Source organism: Porites lutea, chromosome 10 (genome assembly GCF_958299795.1).
Source record: "Porites lutea chromosome 10, jaPorLute2.1, whole genome shotgun sequence".
Taxonomy (NCBI): Eukaryota; Metazoa; Cnidaria; class Anthozoa; order Scleractinia; family Poritidae; genus Porites; species Porites lutea.
Genome location: NC_133210.1, coordinates 22,927,461 through 22,948,553, shown reverse-complemented (window position 1 = coordinate 22,948,553; position 21,093 = coordinate 22,927,461).

Sequence of the window (21,093 nt, the reverse complement as noted above, 5' to 3'; positions counted from 1 at the left end):
AGAGTTACAAGGGGTTACAGGCAGTTACAAGGGGTGACAGGGGTTACTAGGGTTACAAGGAGTGAGAGAGAGTTACAAGGCGTTAAAGGGGGTTACAAGGGGTTACAAAAGGTGACAGAAGATTACTGGGGATTACAAGAGTTACATAGGGTTACAAGGGGTTACAAGGGGTGACAGAGAGTTACAAGGGGTTACAGGGGGTTACAAGGGGTTACAAAGGGTGACAGAAGATTACAGGGGGTTACAAAGGGTTAGATAGTGTTACAAGGGGTTACAGGGGGTTACAAGGGATTACAAGGGGTAAAAGAGGGTCACAAGGGGTTACAGGGTTACAGGAGGTTACAAGAGGTGACAGAGGGTTACAAGGGGTTACAGGGGGTTACAAGGGGTTACAAAGGGTCATTGAAGATTACATGGGGTTAAAGGGGATTACAACGGGTTACATAGGTTTACAAGGGGTTACAAGCGGTTACAAGGGGTTACAGGTCACAGGGTTACAGGGGGTTACAAGAAGTGAGAGAGGGTTACAAGCGGTTACAGTGGGTTACAAGGGGTTACAAAGGGTGACAGAAGATTACAGAAGGTTACAAGGGGGTTACAAGAGGTTAAATAGGGTTACAAAAGGGTTACAAGGGGTAACAGTGGGTTACAAGGGGTTACAGGGGGCCATAAGGGGTTACAGGGGGTTACAAGGGGTTAAAGGGGGTGACAGAGGATTACAAGGGGTTATAGGGGGTTACAAGGGGTTACAACGGGTGACAGAAGATTACAGGGGGTTACCAGGGGTTACAAAGGGTGACAGAAGATTACAGGGGGTTACAAGGGGTTAGAGGGTTACAGGTTTACATGGGGTTACAAGAGGTGACAGAGGGTTACAAGGGGATACAGGGGGTTACAAGGGGTTACATAGGGTTACAAGGGGTCACAAGGGGTGACAGGGGGTGACGAGGGGTAACAGGGGGTTACAACGGGTTCTAGGGGGTCACAAGGGGTTGCAGAGGGTTAAAAGGGTTAAAAGGGGTGACAGAGGGTTACAAGGGGTTACAGGGGGTTACAAGGGGTTACAAAGGGTGACAGAAGATTACAGGGGGTTACAATGGGTTATATAGGGTTATCAGGGGTTACAAGGGGTTACAGGGTCACAGGGTTACAGCGGGTTACAAGAAGTGACAGAGTGTTACAAGGGATAACAGGGGGTTACAAGGGGTTACAAAGGGTGACAGGAGATTACAGGGGGTTACAGGGGGTTACAAGGGGTTACATTGGGTTACAAGGGGTTACAAGGGGTAACAGGGGGTTACAAGGGGTTAGAGGGGGTCAAAAGGGGTAACAGGGGGTTACAAGGGGTTGCAAGCGGTGACAGAGGGTTACAAGGGGTTACAGGGGGTTACAAAAGGCTACAAAGGGTGACAGAAGATTACAGGGGGTTTCAAGGGGTTACATAGGTTTACAAGGGGTGACAGGGGTTACAAGGGGTTACACGGGGTGACAGAGGGTTACAAGGGGTTAGAGGGGGTTACAAGTTGTTACAAAGGGTGACAGAAGATTACAGGGGGTTACAAAGGGTTACATAGGGTTACAAGGGGTTACAAGGGGTCACAAGGGGTTACAGGGTTACAGGGTTACTGGGGGTTACAAGAGGTGACAGAGGGTGACAAGGGGTTACAGGGCGTTACAAGGGGTTACAAAGGGTGACTGAAGATTACAGGGGGTTACATGGGGTTACAGGGGGTTACAAGGGGTTACATAGGGTTACAAGGGGTTACAGGGGGTGACAGTAGGTGACAAGGGGTAACAGGGGGTTACAACGGGTTCCAGGGGGTCACAAGGGGTTACAGGGGGTTAAAAGGGGTTACAAGGGGTGACAGAGGGTTACAAGAGGTTACAGGGGGTTACAAGGGGTTATAAAGGGTGACAGAAGATTACAGGGGGTTACAAGGGGTAACATAGGGTTACAGGGGGTTAGAAGGGGTTAAAAGGGCTGACAGAGAGTTACAAGGGTTTACAGGGGGTTAGAAGGGGTTACAAGGGGTTACAAGGGGTGACAGAGAGTAACAACGGGTTAAAGGGGGTTACAAGGGGTTACAAAAGGTGACAGAAGATTACAGGGGATTACAAGAGTTACATAGGGTTACAAGGGGTTACAAGGAATTACAGAGAGTTAAGAGGGGTTACAGGGTGTTACAAGGGGTTACAAGCGGTGACAGAGGGTTACAAGGGGTTACAGGGTTACAGGGGGTTACAAGAGGTGTCAGAGCGTTACAAGGGGTTACAGGGGGTTACAAGGGGTTACAAAGTGTGATAGAAGATTACATGGGGTTAAAGGGGGTTACAAGGGGTTACGCAGGTTTACAAGGGGTTACAGGGGGTTACAAGGGGTTACAAAGGGTGACAGAAGAAAACATGGGGTTACAGGGGGTTACAAGGTGTTACATAGGTTTAAAAGGGGTTACAAGGGTTGACAGGGGGCGACAAGTGGTTACAGGGGGTTACAAGGGGTTACAAGGGCTGACAGGAGGTTAAAAGGGGTTAGAGGGGGTTAAAAGGGGTTACAAAGGGTGGCGGAAGATTACAGGGGGTTACAGGGGGTTACAAGAGGTTACATGGGGTAACAAGGAGTTACAAGGGTTTAGAAGGGTTTAAAGGGGGTTACAAGGGGTCACAAAGGGTGACAGAAGATTACAGGGGGTTACAAGGGGTTACAAGGGGTTACATAGGGTTACAAGGGGTTACAAGTGGTTACAGGGTCACAGGGTTACAGGGGGTTACAAGAAGTGACAGAGGTCTACAAGGAGTTACAAAGGGTGACAGAAGATTACAGGGGGTTACAGGGGGTTACAAGGGGTTACATAGGGTTACAAGGGGTTACAAGTGGTTACAGGGTCACAAGGTTACAGGGGGTTACAAGAGGTGACAGAGGGTTACAAGGGGTTACAGGGGGTTACAAGGGGTTACAAAGGGTGACAGAAGATTACCGGGGGTTATAAGGGGTTACATAGGGTTACAAGGGGTTACAAGGGGCGACAGGGAGTTACAAGGGGTTACAGGAGATCTAAAGGGGTTACAGGGGGTTACGGGAGGTTACAAGGGGTGACAGAGGGTTTCACGGGGTTACAGGGGGTTACAAGGGGTTACAAAGGGTGACTGAAGACTACAGGGGGTTACAAGCGGTTACAAGGGGCAACAGGGCGTTACCAGGGGTTACGGGGGGTTACAAGGGGTTACAGGGGGTCACAAGGGGTTACAAGGGGTGACAGGGGGTTACAAGGGATTACAGGGGGTTACAAGGGATTACATTGGGTGACAGAGGGTTACAAGGGGTTAAAGGGGGTTACAAGGGGTTACAAAGGGTGACAGAAGATTACCGGGGGTTACTAGGGGTTACATAGAGTTACAAGGGGTTACAAGTAGGTGACAGGGGGTTACAAGGGGTTACAGGAGATCACAAGAGGTTACTGGGGGTTACAAGGGGTTACAGGGCCTGACAGAGGGTTAAAAGGGGTTACAGGGGGTTACAAGGGGTTACAAAGGGTGAGAGAAGATTATAGGGGGTTACAGGGGGTGAAAGGGGGTTAGAAGGAGTTACAAAGGGTGACAGAGGGTTACAAGGGGTTACAAAGGGTGACAGAAGATTACATGGGGTTACAGGGGGTTACAAGGGGTGACAGGGGGTTACAAGGGGTAACAGGAGGTTACAAGGGGTTACAAAGGGTGACAGAAAGATTACAGGGGGTTACAAGGGGTTACATAGGGTTACCAAGGGTTACAGGGGGTTACAAGGGGTTACAAGGGGTGACAGGGTTACAGGGGGTTACAAGAGGTGACATAGGTTTACAAGGGGTTACATAGCTTTAAAGGGGTTACAAGAGGTTACAGGGGGTTACAAGGGGTAACAGGGGGTTCAAGGGGTTACAGGGGGTTACAAGGGGTTACAGGGGTTACAAGGGGTTACAAAGGGTGACAGAAGATTACCGGGGGTTACAAGGGGTTACATAGGGTTACAATAGGTTACAAGGGGTGACAGGGGCACTACGAGCCTCAGCGCTCCGGAAGTTAAAAAATTCGTACCGTCTGGTTGCTATGAAGTGACGTAATTATCCAGTTGAGTATCCATCACTTTAACACTTTTGCGGTCAACTACCGCAGCGCTCGTAAAGTACCTTAATTAAAACCGTGTTCAAAACCCTCTAGGAAGTCTGTTTATTTTTGAGTCGATTAATGCACTGCTGACTTTCACGAGGTCAACTTTTGCATAAATTATCAAACATTATGTTAAGCGGGAAATCTACCTATGGTTCGCGGGAGAAGCAACTTCGAAAGCGGCGCAAGACAAATGTTTCGAGAGTCGAGGATGTGCTCACAAACTATTCACTATGCGACGAAAGGAGAAATCACTGGCATGATAGCTGCATGTAATGGTAATTTTATCAATCCAGGTCGCGCCGTGTTTGCTCGAGAACGGTGTGGCAACCTCATTTGGCGCGCTTCTCAATACTTCCAAAACATGTTGTAATCGGTAAGTAGACTTAAGCACTTAGTATCGCCAAGCCATTCGAATCAGTGTATACCCAATTCTTTGTCTGAAGATTCTCGCAAACACATATACCAAGTAAATCTGAATGGAAGAAGAAATTGTCTCCCTAAACGCAGCCAGATTATATTTTGAAGGATGGCGGCACAATTCAACGCGTCTTCCAGGTCAGCCCTAATTTATAGTTCGTAAGAGTATAAATTGCGATCTTCCTATTTTCGCTTAAGCTTTTTTGATAAAACTTCAGTGGAAACAAAACAACGCAGACATGACATTCTCCTGCATGAGACACAATCGGCTGAAGGAAATATCTGTTTACAAGTCGGGTAAATTATCCATTCTTGCGCACCGCAAAATCAGCTAAAGTCAGTCGCTGGAAACCTGGCATATTATTAAGCCTGAGCGCTTCTAAGAATAACACCTTTAGAACTACGACGCGTAGAAAAAAGAAGGCAGTTGTTCTATATCCTTTCTGGTTCATCCAGGTAGAAGTCCTGGCATATTATTATGCCTGAGCGCTTCTAGGATATATAACACGTTTAGCATTTTGACCCGTAGCCGTAAAAAAAAAAAAAAAAAGGCAGTTGTTCTATATCCTTTCTGGTTCATCCAGGTAGAATTCCTGGCATATTATCATTATGCCTGAGCGCTTCTAGGATATATAACACGTTTAGCATTTCGACCCGTAGCCGTAAAAAGGAAAAATAGGCAGTTGTTTTATATCCTTTCTGGTTCATCCAGGTAGACGTCCTGGCATATTATTATGCCTGAGCGCTTCTAGGATATATAACACGTTTAGCATTTCGACCCGTAGCCGTAAAAAAAAAAAAAAAATAGGCAGTTGTTCTATATCCTTTCTGGTTCATCCAGGTAGAAGTCCTGGCATATTATCATTATGCCTGAGCGCTTCTAGGATATATAACACGTTTAGCATTTCGACCCGTAGCCGTAAAAAGGAAAAACAGGCAGTTGTTCTATATCCTTTCTGGTTCATCCAGGTAGAAGTCCTGGCATATTATTATGCCTGAGCGCTTCTAGGATATATAACACGTTTAGCATTTCGACCCGTAGCCGTAAAAAAAAAAAGGCAGTTGTTCTATATCCTTTCTGGTTCATCCAGGTAGAAGTCCTGGCATGATATTATTATGCCTGAGCGCTTCTAGGATATATAACACGTTTAGCATTTCAACCCGTAGCCGTAAAAAAAAAATTTAGGCAGTTGTTCTATATCCTTTCTGGTTCATCCAGGTAGAAGTCCTGGCATGTTATTATTATACCTGAGCGCTTCTAGGATATATAACACGTTTAGCATTTCCACCCGTAGCCGTAAAAAAAAAAAGACAGTTGTTCTATATCCTTTCTGGTTCATCTAGGTAGAAGTCCTGGCATGATATTATTATGCCTGAGCGCTTCTAGGATATATAACACGTTTAGCATTTCAACCCGTAGCCGTAAAAAAAAAATTTAGGCAGTTGTTCTATATCCTTTCTGGTTCATCCAGGTAGAAGTCCTGGCATATTATTATGCCTGAGCGCTTCTGGGATATATGGTAGCAGTTTGACCCGTAGAAAAAAGAAACTCAGCCGTTCATTTCGTAGGAGATATTTAAGCGTTTTTGTCTATGTTTGCAATGTGATCGACTTTATACGCAGATCTTAATAATACGTTTTTTTCTTTGACGGCACTGAATAATTTTAGCCGAAACGTGAGCCGTACATTTGTTTAATGCCGCGCTTTTAATTAAATTTCTCGCCCTAGAATGATGACATGATGGCGCAAAAATTGACGCCTCTATCGTATTAGATGCGAAATATGATCAGAGATAAATGGAATAGTGAATGTTACAAGCTTCTGAGTATCCAGCTGAGATAGGGGACTTTTAGTCCCCTATCTCAGCTTGATAAACAAAATTTTTTTGGTTGCTAAGACGGTGCGGCTCGTTATGTTACAAGGGGTTACAAGAAGTTACAGGAGATCACAAGGAGTTACAGGGGGTTACAGGGTTACGGGGTTACAGGGGGTTACAAGAGGTGACAGCGGGTTACAAGGGGTTACAGGGGGTTACAAAGGGTTACTAAGGGTGACAGAAGATTACCGGGGGTTACAATGGGTTACATAGGGTTACAATAGGTTACAAGGGATGACAGGGGGTTACAAGGGGTTACAAGAAGTTACAGGGGATCACAAGGGGTTAAAGGGGGTTACAAGGGGTTACATAGGGTTACAATGGGTTACAAGGGGTTACAAGGGGTTACAGGGTCACAGGGTTACAGGGGGTTACAAGAAGTGACGGAGGGTTACAAGTGGTGAAAGGGGGTTACAAGGGGTTACAAAGGGTGACAGAAGATTACAGGGCGTTACAAGGGGTTACATCGGGTTACAAGGGGTTACGAGGGGTAACAGGTGGTTACAAGGAGTTACAGTGGGTCACAAGGGGTTACAGGGGGTAACATGGGGTTACAAAGGGTGACAGAAGATTACAGTGGATTACAAGGGCTTACAAAGGGTGACAGAAGATTACAGGGGGTTACAAGGGGTTACAGGGTTACAGGGTTACAGGGGGTTACAAGAGGTGACAGAGGGTTACAAGGGGTTACAGGGGGTTACAAGGAGTTACAAAGGGTAACAGAAGATTACCAGGGTTTACAAGGGGTTACATAGGGTTACAAGGGGTTACAAGGGGTGACAGGGGGTTACAAGGGGTTACAGGAGATCACAATGGGTTACAGGGGGTTACAAGGGGTTAAAAGGGGTGACAGAGGCTTACAAAGGGGTTGCAGGGGGTTTCAAGGGGTTACAAAGGGTGTGAGAAGATTACAGGGGGTTACAGGGGGTTATAAAGGGTTATATAGGGTTACAAGGGGTTACAACGGGTGACAGGGGATTACAAGGGGTTACAGGGGGTCACAAGGGGTTACAGGGGGTTACAAGGGGTTACAGGGTTACAGGCCTACAGGGGGTTACAAGAGGTGACAGAGGGTTACAATGGGTTACAGGGGGTTACAAGGGGTTACAAAGGGTGACAGAAGATTACCGGGGGTTACTAGGGGTTACATAGAGTTACAAGGGGTTACAAGTAGGTGACAGGGGGTTACAAGGGGTTACAAGAAGTTACAGGAGATCACAAGGGGTTACAGGGGGTTACAGGGTTACAGGGTTACAGGGGGTTACAAGAGGTGGCAGAGGGTTACAAGGGGTTACAGGGGGTTACAAGGGGTTACTAAGGGTGACAGAAGATTACCGGGGGTTACAATGGGTTACATAGGGTTACAGGAGATCACAAGAGGTTACAGGGGGTTACAAGGGGTTACAGGGGGTGACAGAGGGTTAAAAGGGGTTACAGGGGGTTACAAGGGGTTACAAAGGGTGACAGGGGTTTATCGGGGGTTACAGGCTGTTACAAGGGGTTACAGGGGGTCACAAGGGGTTACAAGGGGTTACAGGGTTACAGCATTACAGGGGGTTACAAGAGGTGACAGAGGGTTACGAGGGGTTACAGGGGGTTACAAGGGGTTACAAAGGGTGACAGAAGTTTACCGGGGGTTACAAGGGGTTACATAGGGTTACAAGGGGTTACAAGGGGTGACAGGTGGTTACAAGGGGTTACAGGAGATCACAAGGGGTTACAGGGGGTTACATAGGATTACAAGGGGTGACAGGGGGTTACAAGGGGTTACAGGGTGTTACAATGGGTTACAGGGTTACAAGGTTACACGGGGTTACAAGAGGTGACAGAGGATTACAAGGGGTTACAGGGGGTTACAAGGGGTTACAAAGGGTGAGAGAAGATTACAGGGGGTTACAGGGGGTTAAAGGGGGTTAGAAGGAGTTACAAAGGGTGACAGAGGGTTACAAGGGGTTACAAAGGGTGACAGAAGATTACATGGGGTTACAAGGGGTTACAACGGGTTACATAGGTTTACAAGGGGTTACAAGGGGTGACAGGGCGTTACAAGGGGTAACAGGGGGTTACAAAGGCTTAAAAAGGGTGACAGAAAGATTACAGGGGGTTACAAGAAGTGACATAGGGTTACCAACGCTTACAGGCGGTTACAAGGGGTTACATGGGGTGACAGGGTTACAGGCTGTTACAAGAGGTGACATAGGGTTACAATGGGTTACAGGGGGTTACAAGGGGTTACAAAGGGTGATAGAAGATTACATGGGGTTAAAGGGGGTTACAGGGGGTTACATAGCTTTACAAGGGGTTACAAGGGGTTACAGGGGGTTACAAGGGGTAACAGGGGGTTCAAGGGGTTACAGGGTGTTACAAGGGGTTAGAAGGGGTGACAGGGGGTTACAAGGGGTTACAAGAAGTTACAGGAGAACACAAGGGGTTAGAGGGGGTTACAGGGTTTCAGGGTTACAGGGGGTTACAAGAGGTGACAGAGGGGTTACATGGGGTTACAAGGGGTTACAAAGGGTGACAGAAGATTACCGGGGGATACAAGGGGTTACATAGGGTTACAATAGGTTACAAGGGGTGACAGGGGGTTACAAGGGGTTACAATAAGTTACAGGGGATCACAAGGGGTTAAAGGGGGTTACAAGGGGTTACATAGGGTTACAATGGGTTACAAGGGGTTACAAGGGGTTACAGGGTCACAGGGTTACAGGGGGTTACAAGAAGTGACAGAGGGTTACAAGTGGTGAAAGGGGGTTACAAGGGGTTACATGAGGTTACAAAGGGTTACAGGGTTACAGGGTTACAGGGGGTTACAAGAGGTGACAGTGGGTTACAAGGGGTAACATTGGGTTACAAGGGGTTCCAGGGGGTCACAAGGGGTTACAGGGGGTTAAAAAGGAATAATATGGGTGACAGAGGGTTACAAGTGGTGAGAGAGGGTTACAAGGAGTTACAGGGGGTTACAAGGGGTTACAAAGGGTGATAGAAGATTACAGGGGGTTACAGGGGGTTACAAGAGGTTACATGGTGTTACAAGGGGTTACAATTGGTGACAAGGGGTTACAAGGGGTTACAGGGGGTTAAAAGGGATTACAAGGCTTCACAAGAGGTTACAGGGGTTTACAAGGAATAACAAGGGGTGAGAGAGGGTTACAAGGGGTTAAAAAGGAGGTTACAAGAAGTTACAAAGGGTGACAGAAGATTACAGGGGGCTACAAGGGGTTAGAAGGGGTTACATTGCGTTACAAGCTGTTACAAGGGGTTACAAAGGGTGACACAGAGTTACAAGGGGTTACAGGGGCTTACAAGGGGTTAAAGGGGGTTACAAGGGGTTACAAGGGGTCACAGAGAGTTACAATTGGTTAAAAGGGGGTTACAAGGGGTTACAAAATTTGACAGAAGATTAAAGGGGATTACAAGAGTTACCTAGGGTTACAAGGGGTTACAAGGGGGGACTGAGAGTTACAAGGGGTTACAGGGGGTTACAAGGGGTTAAAAAGGGTGATTGAAGATTACAGGGGGTTACAAAGGGTTAGGTAGGGTTACAAGGGGTTACAAGAGGTTACAGGGGGTTACAAGGGGTAACAGGGGGTTACAAGGGGTTACATAGGGTTACAAGGGGTTACAAGGGGTAACAGGGGGTTACAAGGGGTTCCAGGTGGTCACAAGGGGTTACAGGGGGTTAAAGGGGTTTAGAAGGGGTGAAAGAGGGTTACAAGGGGTTACAGGGGGTTACAAGGATTTACAAAGGGTGACAGAAGATTACAGAGGTTACAAGGGGTTACATAGGGTTGAATGGGTTACAAGGGGTAAAAGGGGGTTACCAGGGGTTACAGGAGATCACAAGAAGTTACAGCGGGTTACAAGGGGTTACAAGGGGTGACAGAGGGTTACAATGGGTTACATAGGGTTACAAGGGGTTACAGGGGGTTGCAAGGGGTTACAAGGGGTGACAGAGGGTTACAAGGGGTTACAGGAGATCACAAGGGGTTACAGGGGGTTACAAGGCGTTAGAAAGGGTGACAGAAGATAACATAGGGTGAGAGGGGGTTACAAGGGAAAACAGGGGGTCACAAGGGGTTACACGGGGTTACAAGGGGTTACAGGGGGTCACAAGGGGTTACAGGGGGTTACAAGTGGTTACAAAGGGGGACAGAAGATTACAGGGGGTTACAAGGGGTTACAAAGAATGACAGAAGATTACAGGGGGTTACAAAGGGTTACATAGGGTTACAAGGGGTTACAGGAGGTTACAAGGGGTTACAGGGTTACAGGGTTTCAGTTGGTTACAAGAGGTGACAGAGGGTTACAAGGGGTTACAGGGGGTTACATGGGGTTAAAAAGAATGACAGAGGATTACAACGGGTTACAGGGGGTTACAGGGGGTTACAAGGGGTTACATAGAGTTACAAGGGGTTAAAGGGGGTGACAGGGGGTTATAAGGGGTTCCAGGGGGTTAAAAGGGGCTACAAGGAGTGACAGAGGGTTACAACGGGTTACAGGGGGTTACAAGGAATACAAAGGGTGACAGAAGATTACAGGTGGTTAAAAGGGGTTACATAGGGTTACAAGGGGTTACAAGGGGTTACAAGGGGTGACAAAGAGTTACAAGGCTTTACAGGGGGTTACAAGGGGTTACAAAAGGTGACAGAATATTATAGGGGATTACAAGAGCTACATAGGGTTACAATGGCTTACAAGGGGTGACAGAGAGTTAGAAGGGGTTACAGGGGGTTACAAGGGGTTACAAAGGGTGACAGAAGATTACAGGGGGTTAGGAGGGGTTACATAGGGTTACAAAAGGTTACAAGGGGGAACAGGGGGTTACAACTGGTGACAGAGTTTTACAAGGGTTTACAGGGGGTTACAAGGGGCTACAAAGGGTGACAGAAGATTACAGTTGGTTACAAGGGGTTACATAGGGTTACGAGGGTTTACAAGGGGTAAAAGAGGGTTACAAGGGGTTACAAGGGGTAAAAGGGGGTTAAAAGAGGTTACAGTAGATCACAAGGGGTTACAAGGGGTTACAAGCGGTTACAAGGGGTGACAGAGGGTTACAAGGGGTTACATAGGGTTACAAGGGGTTACAGGGGGTTACAAGGGGTTACAAGGGGTGACAGAGGGTTACAAGGGGTTACAGGGTTACAGGGGGTTACAAGATTCGACAGAGGGTTACAAGGGGTTACAGGAGATCACAAGGGGTTACAGGGGGTTACAAGGGGTTACAAGGGGTTACATAGGGTTACAAGGGGTTAAAGGGGATTACAAGGGGTTACCAGGGGTGACAGAGGATTACAAGGGGTTTCATTTTTACAGGGGGTTACAAGGGTTACAGGGAGTTACAAGGGGTTCCAGGGGGTCACAAGGGGTTACAGGGGGTTAAGAGGGGCTACAAGGAGTGACAGAGGGTTACAACGGGTTACAGGGGGTTACAAGGAATACAAAGGGTGACAGAAGGTTACAGGTGGTTAAAAGGGGTTACATAGGGTTACAAGGGATTACGAGGGGTTACAAGGGGTGACAGAGAGTTACAAGGCTTTATAGGGGGTTACAAGAAGTTACGGGAGGTTACAAGGGGTTACAAGGGGTGACAGAGATTTGCAAGAAGTTAATGGGGGTTACAAGGGGTTACAAAAGGTGACAGATTATTACAGGGGATAACAAGAGTTACATAGGGTTACAATGGGTTACAAGGGGTGACAGAGAGTTAAAAGGGGTTACAGGGGGTTACAAGGGGTTACAAAGGGTGACAGAAGATTACAGGGGGTTACGAGGGGTTACATAGGGTTACAAGGGGTTACAAGGGGGAACAGGGGGTTACAACTGGTGACAGAGTTTTACAAGGGTTTACAAGGGGTTACAAGGGGTTACAAAGGGTGACAGAAGGTTATAGTGGGTTACAAAGGGCTACATAGGGTTACGAGGGTTTACAAGGGGTGACAGAGGGTTGCAAGGGGTTACAGGAGATCACAAGGGGTTACAGGGGGTTACAAGGGGTTACAGAGGGTTAAAAGGGGTTACAAGGGGTGACAGAGGGTTACAAGGGGTTACATAGGGTTACAAACGGTTACAGGGGGTTACATGGGGTTACAAGGGGTGACAGAGGGTTACAAGGTTTTACAGGGGGTTACAAGTTGTCAGAAAGGGTGACAGAATATTAAGGGCGGTTACAAGAAGGTACATAGGGTTCCAAGGGGTTACAAGGGGTGACAGGGGGTTACAAGGGGTTACAGGGGGTCACAAGGGGTTACAAGGGGTGACAGAGAGTTACAATTGGTTAAAGGGGGTTACAAGGGGTTACAAAAGGTGACAGAAGATTACAGGGGATTACAAGAGTTACCTAGGGTTACAAGGGGTTACAAGGGGTGACAGAGATTTACAAGGGGTTACAGGGGGTTACAAGGGGTTACAAAGGGTGATTGAAGATTACAGGGGGTTACAAAGGGTAGCTGGGTTACAAGGGGTTACAAGAGGTGACAGGGGGTTGCAAGGGGTAACAGGGGGTTACAAGGGGTTACATAGGGTTACAAGGGGTTACAAGGGGTAAAAGGGGGTTACAAGGGGTTACAGGTGGTCACAAGGGGTTACAGGGGGTTACAAGGGTTTACAAGAGGTGAAAGAGGGTTACAAGGGGTTACAGTGGGTTACAAGGATTTACAAAGGGTGACAGAAGATTAAAGGGGGTTACATGGGGTTACATAGGGTTACAAGGGGTTACAAGGAGTAAAAAGAGGTTACAAGGGGTTACAGGAGATCACAAGGGGTTACAGGGGGTTACAAGCGGTTACAAGGGGTGACAGAGGGTTACAAGGGGTTACATAGGGTTACAAGGGGTTACAGGGGGTTACAAGGGGTTACAAGGGGTGACAGAGGGTTACAAGGGGTTACAGGGTTACAGGGGGTTACAAGAGGCGACAGAGGGTTACAAGGGGTTACAGGAGATCACAAGGGGTTACAGGGGGTTACAAGGGGTTACAAGGGGTGACAGAGGGTTACATGGGGTTACAGGTTTACAGGGGGTTACAAGGGTTACAGGGGGTTACAAGGGGTTACAAAGGGTGACAGAGAGTTACAAGGGGTTACAGGGGGTTACGAGGGGTTACGAAGGGTGACAGAAGATTACAGGGGGTTACGAGGGGTTACATAGGGTTACAAGGGGTTACAAGGGGGAACAGGGGGTTACAACTGGTGACAGAGTTTTACAAGGGTTTACAAGGGGTTACAAGGGGTTACAAAGGGTGACAGAAGGTTATAGTGGGTTACAAAGGGTTACATAGGGTTACGAGGGTTTACAAGGGGTAACAGAGGGTTACAAGGGGTTACAGGAGATCACAAGGGGTTACAGGGGGTTACAAGGGGTTACAGAGGGTTAAAAGGGGTTACAAGGGGTGACAGAGGGTTACAAGGGGTTACATAGGGTTACAAACGGTTACAGGGGGTTACATGGGGTTACAAGCGGTGAAAGAGGGTTACAAGGTTTTACAGGGGGTTACAAGTTGTCAGAAAGGGTGACAGAATATTAAAGAAGGTTACAAGAAGGTACATAGGGTTCCAAGGGGTTACAAGGGGTGACAGGGGGTTACAAGGGGTTACAGGGGGTCACAAGGGGTTACAAGGGGTGAAAGAGAGTTACAATTGGTTAAAGGGGGTTACAAGGGGTTACAAAAGGTGACAGAAGATTACAGGGGATTACAAGAGTTACCTAGGGTTACAAGGGGTTACAAGGGGTGACAGAGAGTTACAAGGGGTTACAGGGGGTTACAAGGGGTTACAAAGGGTGATTGAAGATTACAGGGGGTTACAAAGGGTAGCTGGGTTACAAGGGGTTACAAGAGGTGACAGGGGGTTGCAAGGGGTAACAGGGGGTTACATGGGGTTACATAGGGTTACAAGGGATTACAAGGGGTAAAAGGGGGTTACAAGGAGTTACAGGTGGTCACAAGGGGTTACAGGGGGTTACAAGGGTTTAAAAGGGGTGAAAGAGGGTTACAAGGGGTTACAGGGGGTTACAAGGATTTACAAAGGGTGACAGAAGATTACAGGGGGTTAGAAGGGGTTACATAGGGTTACAAGGGGTTACAAGGAGTAAAAAGGGGTTACAAGGGGTTACAGGAGATCACAAGGGGTTACAGGGGGTTACAAGCGGTTACAAGGGGTGACAGAGGGTTACAAGGGGTTAGATAGGGTTACAAGGGGTTACAGGGGGTTACAAGGGGTTACAAGGGGTGACAGAGGGTTACAAGGGGTTACAGGGTTACAGGGGGTTACAAGAGGCGAGAGAGGGTTACAAGGGGTTACAGGAGATCACAAGGGGTTACAGGGGGTTACAAGGGGTTACAAGGGGTGACAGAGGGTTACAAGGGGTTACAGGTTTACAGGGGGTTACAAGGGGTTACAAAGGGTGACAGAAGATAACATGGGGTGACAGGGGGTTACAAGGGGTAACAGGGGGTCACAAGGGGTTACAGGGGGTCACAAGGGGTTACAGGGGGTTACAACGGGTTACAGGGGGTCACAAGGGTTACAGGGGGTTACAAGGGGTTACAAAGGGGGACAGAAGATTACAGGGGGTTACAAGGGGTTACAAAGGGTGACAAAAGATTACAGGGGGTCACAAGGGGTTAAAAAGGGTTACAAGGGGTTAGAAGGGGTTACATAGGGTTACAAGGGGTTACAGGGCGTTACATGGGGTAAAAAGGGGCACAGAGGGTTACAAGGCGTTACAGGGGGTTACAAGGGGTTACAAAGGGTGACAGAAGATTACAGGCGGTTACAAGGGGTTACAAAGTGTGACAGAAGATTACAGGGCGTCACAAGCTGTTAAAGGGGGTTAGAAGGGGTTACAAGGGCTGACAGAGGGTTAGAAGGTTTTACACGGGGTTACTAGTTGTCACAAAGGGTGACAGAAGATTACAGGCGGTTACAAGGAGTTACATAGGGTTACAAGGGGTTACAAGGGGTTACAGGGGGTTACATGGGGTTACAAAGGGTGACAGAAGATTACGTGTTACAGGGGGTTACAGGGGGTTACAAGGGGTTACATAGGGTTACAAGGGGTTACAGGGGGTGACAGGGGGTTACAAGGGGTAACAGGGGGTTACAAGGGGATCAGGGGGTCACAAGAGGTTACAGGGGGTTAAAAGGGGCTACAAGGGGTGACAGAGGGTTACAACGGGTTACAGGGGGTTACAAGGGATACAAAGGGTGACAGAAGATTACAGGTGGTTTAAAGGGGTTACAAGGGGTTACAAGGGCTGACAAAGGGTTACACGGCTTTACAGGGGGTTACAAGGGGTTACAGGAGTTTACAAGGGGTTACAAGGGGTGACAGAGATTTGCAAGGGGTTAATGGGGGTTACAAAGGGTTACAAAAGGTGACAGAATATTACAGGGGATTACAAGAGTTACATAGGGTTACAATGGGTTACAAGGGGTGACAGAGAGTTACAAGGGGTTACAGGGGGTTACAAGGGGTTACAAAGGGTGACAGAAGATTACAGGGGGTTACGAGGGGTTACATAGGGTTACAAGGGGTTACAAGGGGGAACAGGGGGTTACAAGGGGTGACAGAGTTTTACAAGGGTTTACAGGGGGTTACAAGGGGTTACAAAGGGTGACAGAAGATTACAGTTGGTTACAAGGGGTTACATAGGGTTACAAGGGTTTACAAGGGGTAACAGGGGGTTACAAGGGGTTATAGGAGATCACAAGGGGTTACAGGGGGTTAAAAGGGGTTACAAGGGGTGACAGAGGGTTACAAGGGGTTACATAGGGTTACAAGGGGTTACAGGGGGTTACATGGGGTTACAAGGGGTGACAGAGGGTTACAAGGCGTTACAGGGGATTACAAGGGATTACAAAGGGTGACAGAAGATTACAGGCGGTTACAAGGGGTTAAAAGGGTGACAGAAGATTACAGGGGGTCACAAGGGGTTAAAGGGGGTTAGAAGGGGTTACAAGGGGTGACAGAGGGTTGCAAGGTTTCACAGGGGGATACAAGTTCTCACAAAGGGTGACCGAAGATTACAGGCGGTTACAAGGAGTTACATAGGGTTACAAGGGGTTACAAGGGGTGACAGGGGGTTACAAGTGGTTACAGGGGGTCACAAAGGGTTAAAGGGGGTTACAAGGGGTTACAAGGGGTGACAGAGAGTTACAATTGGTTAAAGGGGGTTACAAGGGTTACAAAAGGTAACAGAAGATTACAGGGGATTACAAGAGTTACCTAGGGTTACAAGGGGTTACAAGGGGTGACAGAGAGTTACAAGGGGTTACAGGGGGTTACAAGGGGTTACAAAGGGTGATTGAAGATTACAGGGGGTTACAAAGGGTTAGGTAGGGTTACAAGGGGTTACAAGAGGTGACAGGGGGTTACAAGGGGTAACAGGGGGTTACAAGGGATACAGGGGTGAAAGACGGTTACAAGGGGTTACAGGGGGTTACAATGATTTACAAAGGGTGACAGAAGATTACAGGGGGTTACAAGGGGTTACATAGGGTTACAAGGGGTTATGAGGGGTTAATGGGGGTTAAAAGGGGTTACAGGGGGTTACAAGGGGTTACAAGGGGTGGCTGAGAGTTAAAAGTAGTTACATAGGGTTATAAGGGGTTACAGGGGGTTTCAAGGGGTTAGAAGGGGTGACAGAGGGTTACAAGGGGTTGCAGGGTTACAGGGGGTTACAAAAGTTGACAGAGGGTTACAAGGGGTTACAGGATATCACAAGGGGTTACAGCGGGTTACAAGGGGTTACAAGGGGTGACAGAGGGTTACAAGGGGTTACATAGGGTTACAAGGGGTTACAGGGGATTACAAGGGGTTACAAGGGGTGACAGAGGGTTAAAAGTGGTTACATAGGGTTATAAGGGGTTACAGGGGGTTTCAAGGGGTTAGAAGGGGTGACAGAGGGTTACAAGGGGTTGCAGGGTTACAGGGGGTTACAAAAGTTGACAGAGGGTTGCAAGGGGTTACAAGATATCACAAGGGGTTACAGCGGGTTACAAGGGGTTACAAGGGGTGACAGAGTGTTACAAGGGGTTACATAGGGTTACAAGGGGTTACAGGTTTACACGGGGTTACGAGAGGTGACAGAGGGTTACAAGGGGTTACAGGGGGTTACAAGGGGTTACAAAGGGTGACAGAAGATAACATGGGGTGACAGGGGGTTACAAGGGGTAACATGGGGTCACAAGGGGTTACAGGGTGTTACAAGGGGTGACAGAGGGTTACAAGGGGTTAGAGGGGGTTACAAGGGGTTACAAAGAATGACAGAAGATTACAGGGGGTTACAAAGGGTTACATAGGTTACAAGGCGTTACAGGGGGTTGCAGGGTTACAGGGGGTTACAAGAGGTGAGAGAAGGTTACAAGGGGTTACAGGGGGTTACATGGGGTTACAAAGGGTGACAGAAGATTACAACGGGTTACAGGGGGTTACAGGGGGTTACAGGGGGTTACAAGGGGTTACATAGGGTTACAAGGGGTTGCAGGGGGTCACAAGGGGTTACAGGGGGTTAAAAGGTGCTACAATGGGTGACAGAGGGTTACAACGGGTTTCAGGGGGTTACAAGAAATACAAAGGGTGACAGAAGATTACAGGTGGTTAAAAGGGGTTACATAGGGTTACAAGGGGTTACAAGGGGTGACAGAGAGTTACAAGGCTTTACAGGGGGTTACAACTGGTTACAGGAGGTTACAAGGGGTTACAAGGGGTGACAGAGATTTGCAAGGGGTTAATGGGGGTTACAAGGGGTTACAAAAGGTGACAGAATATTACAGGGGATTACAAGAGTTACATAGGGTTACAATGGGTTACAAGGGGTGACAGAGTTACAAGGGGTTACAGGGGGTTACAAGGGGTTACAAAGGGTGACAGAAGATTACAGGGGGTTACGAGGGGTTACATAGGGTTACAAGGGGTTACAAGTGGGAACAGGGGGTTACAAGGGGTGACAGTGGGTTACAAGGCGTTACAGTGGGTTACAAGGTTTTACAAAGGGTGACCGAAGATTACAGGCGGTTACAAGGGGTTACAAAGGGTGACGGAAGATTAAAGGGGGTCACAAGGGGTAAAAGTGGGTTAGAAGGGGTTACAAGTGGTGACAGAGGGTTACAAGGTTTTACACGGTGTTACAAGTTGTCACAAAGGGTGACAGAAGATTACAGGCGGTTACAAGGAGTTACATAGGGTTACAAGGGGTTACAAGGGGTGACAGGGGGTTACAAGGGGTTACAGGGGGTCACAAGTGGTTACAGGGGGTTACAAGGGGTTACAAGGGGTGAAAGAGGGTTACAAGGGGTTACAGGGGGTTACAAGAGGTTACAAAGGGTGACAGAAGATTACAGGGGGTTACAATTGGTTACATAGGGTTACAAGGGGTTATAGGGGGTGACAGAGGGTTAAAAGGGTTTACAGGGGGTTAGAAGGGGTTACCGGGGGTTAGAAGGGGTTGCATTAGGTTACAAGGGGTTACAAGGGGTTACAGAGGGTTACAAGGGGCTACAGGGGTTTACAAGGGGTTACAAAGGATTATAGAAACTTTTTTCTCACTAGAATGTTCCCAGATACTTTTTCTTGATCTATTTTGGATAAAAATTAAAGTTGAAGAGATCTCAAAGTTTTGACCAAAACGATGGACTAACCCCTTTGGAAGTATTCCAATTTTGCGTTTTTTATAAACAGTGGTTTTTATAGTCTTTAAAGGCTTCTTTTTTATCTAGAACGTCAGCAAACACTTTTTCTCGATCTATTTTTGATAAACACAAAAGATGAAAAAAGTTTAACTTTTTGACAAAAATCATGGACTATCCCCTTTGCAAAAATGCCAATTTTGACTTCTTTTTAAATCCATGTTTATATTGTTTAGAAAGGCTTGTTTTCTAACGAGAACTTCACCAAATACTTTTTCTCGGTGTATTTTGAATAAAACGAAACGTAAACAAAATTTCAAATTTTTGACCAAAACCATGGACTAACCCGCTTAGAAAAAGGCCAATTTTATGGGTTTATGAAACCGATTTTTTCGTTATTCAGAAAAGCTTGTTTGCTATATAAAACGTCGAAAATCGTTTTTTTACGATTTATTTTCACGATCTATGAAATGGGAATACAGGGGTTACAAGGGGTTAGAGTGGGTAACAAGTGGTTACAGGAGGTGACAGGGGGTTGCAAGAAGTAACAGGGCATAACAGGGGGTTACAAAAGATGACAGGGGGTTACAAGGGGTTACAGTGGGTTACAAGGGGTGACAGGGGGATAAAAGGGGTTACAAGGGGTGAGACAGGGTTACAAAGGGTTACAGGGGGTTACAAGGGGTTACAAGGGGTGAAAGGGAGTTGCTAAGGGTGTACAGGGGGTTATAAGAGGTTACAGGGGGTTACAAAGGGTTACAGGGGGTTACAAGGGATTACAAAGGGTGACAGAAGATTACAGGGGGTTACAAGGGGTTACATAGGGTTACAAGGGGTGACAAGGGTTACCAGGGGTGACAAGGGTTACCAGGGGTTACAGGGGGTTACAAGGGGTTACATAGGGTTGGAAGGAGTTACAAGGGATAACAGGGGGTTACAAGGGGTTACAGGGGGTCACAAATGGGAACAGGGGGTTACAAGGGTTTACAACGGGTGAAAGAGGGTTACAAGGGGTTACACGGGGTTACAAATGGGTAAAAGGGGGTTACAAGGGTTTACAACGGGTGAAAGAGGGTTACAAGGGGTTACAGGAGATCACAAGGGGTTACAGGGGGTTACAATTGGTTACAAGGGGTTACATAGGGGTACAAGGGGTTACAGGGGGTTACAAGGGGTTACAAAGGGTGACAGAAGATTTCATGGGGTTACAGGGGGTTTCAAGGGGTTACAGAGGTTTACAATGGGTGACAGAGGGTTACAAGGGGTAACAGGGGGTTACAAGGAATTACAGGGGGTCATAACGGGTTACAGGGGGTTACAAGGGGTTAGAGGGGCTTTCAATGGGATACAAAGGGTGACAGAAGATTACAGGGGGTTACAAGGGGTTCAAGGGGGTTAGAAGGGGTTACAAGGGGTGACAGAGGGTTACAAGGTTTTACAGGGGGTTACAAGTTGTCACCAAGGGTGACAGAAGATTACAGGCGGTTACAAGGGGTTACATTGGGTTACAAGGGGTTACAAGGGGTGACAGGGGGTTACAAGGGGTTACAGGGGGTCACAAGGGTTTACAGGGGGTTACAAGGAGTTACAAGGGGTTCCAGGGGGTCACAAGGGGTTAGAGGGGGTTCAAAGGGGTTACAAGGGGTGACAGAGGGTTACAAGGGGTTACAGGGGGTTACAAGGGGTTACTAATGGTGACACAAGATTACAGGGGGTTACAAGGGGTTACAGAGGGTTACAAGGGGTTACAAGGGGTAACAGGGGGTTACAAGGGGTTACAGCAGATCACAAGGGGTTACAGGGGGTTACAAGGGCTTACAAGGGGTGACAGAGGGTTACAAGGGGTTACATAGGGTTATAAGGGGTTAAAGGGGGTTACAAGGGGTTACAAAGGGAGACAGAGGGTTACAAGGGGTTAGAGGGTTACAGGTGGTTACAAGAGGTGACAGAGGGTGACAAGGGGTTACAGGGGGTTACAAGGGGTTACAAAGGGTGACAGAAGATTACATGGGGTTACAGGGGGTTACAA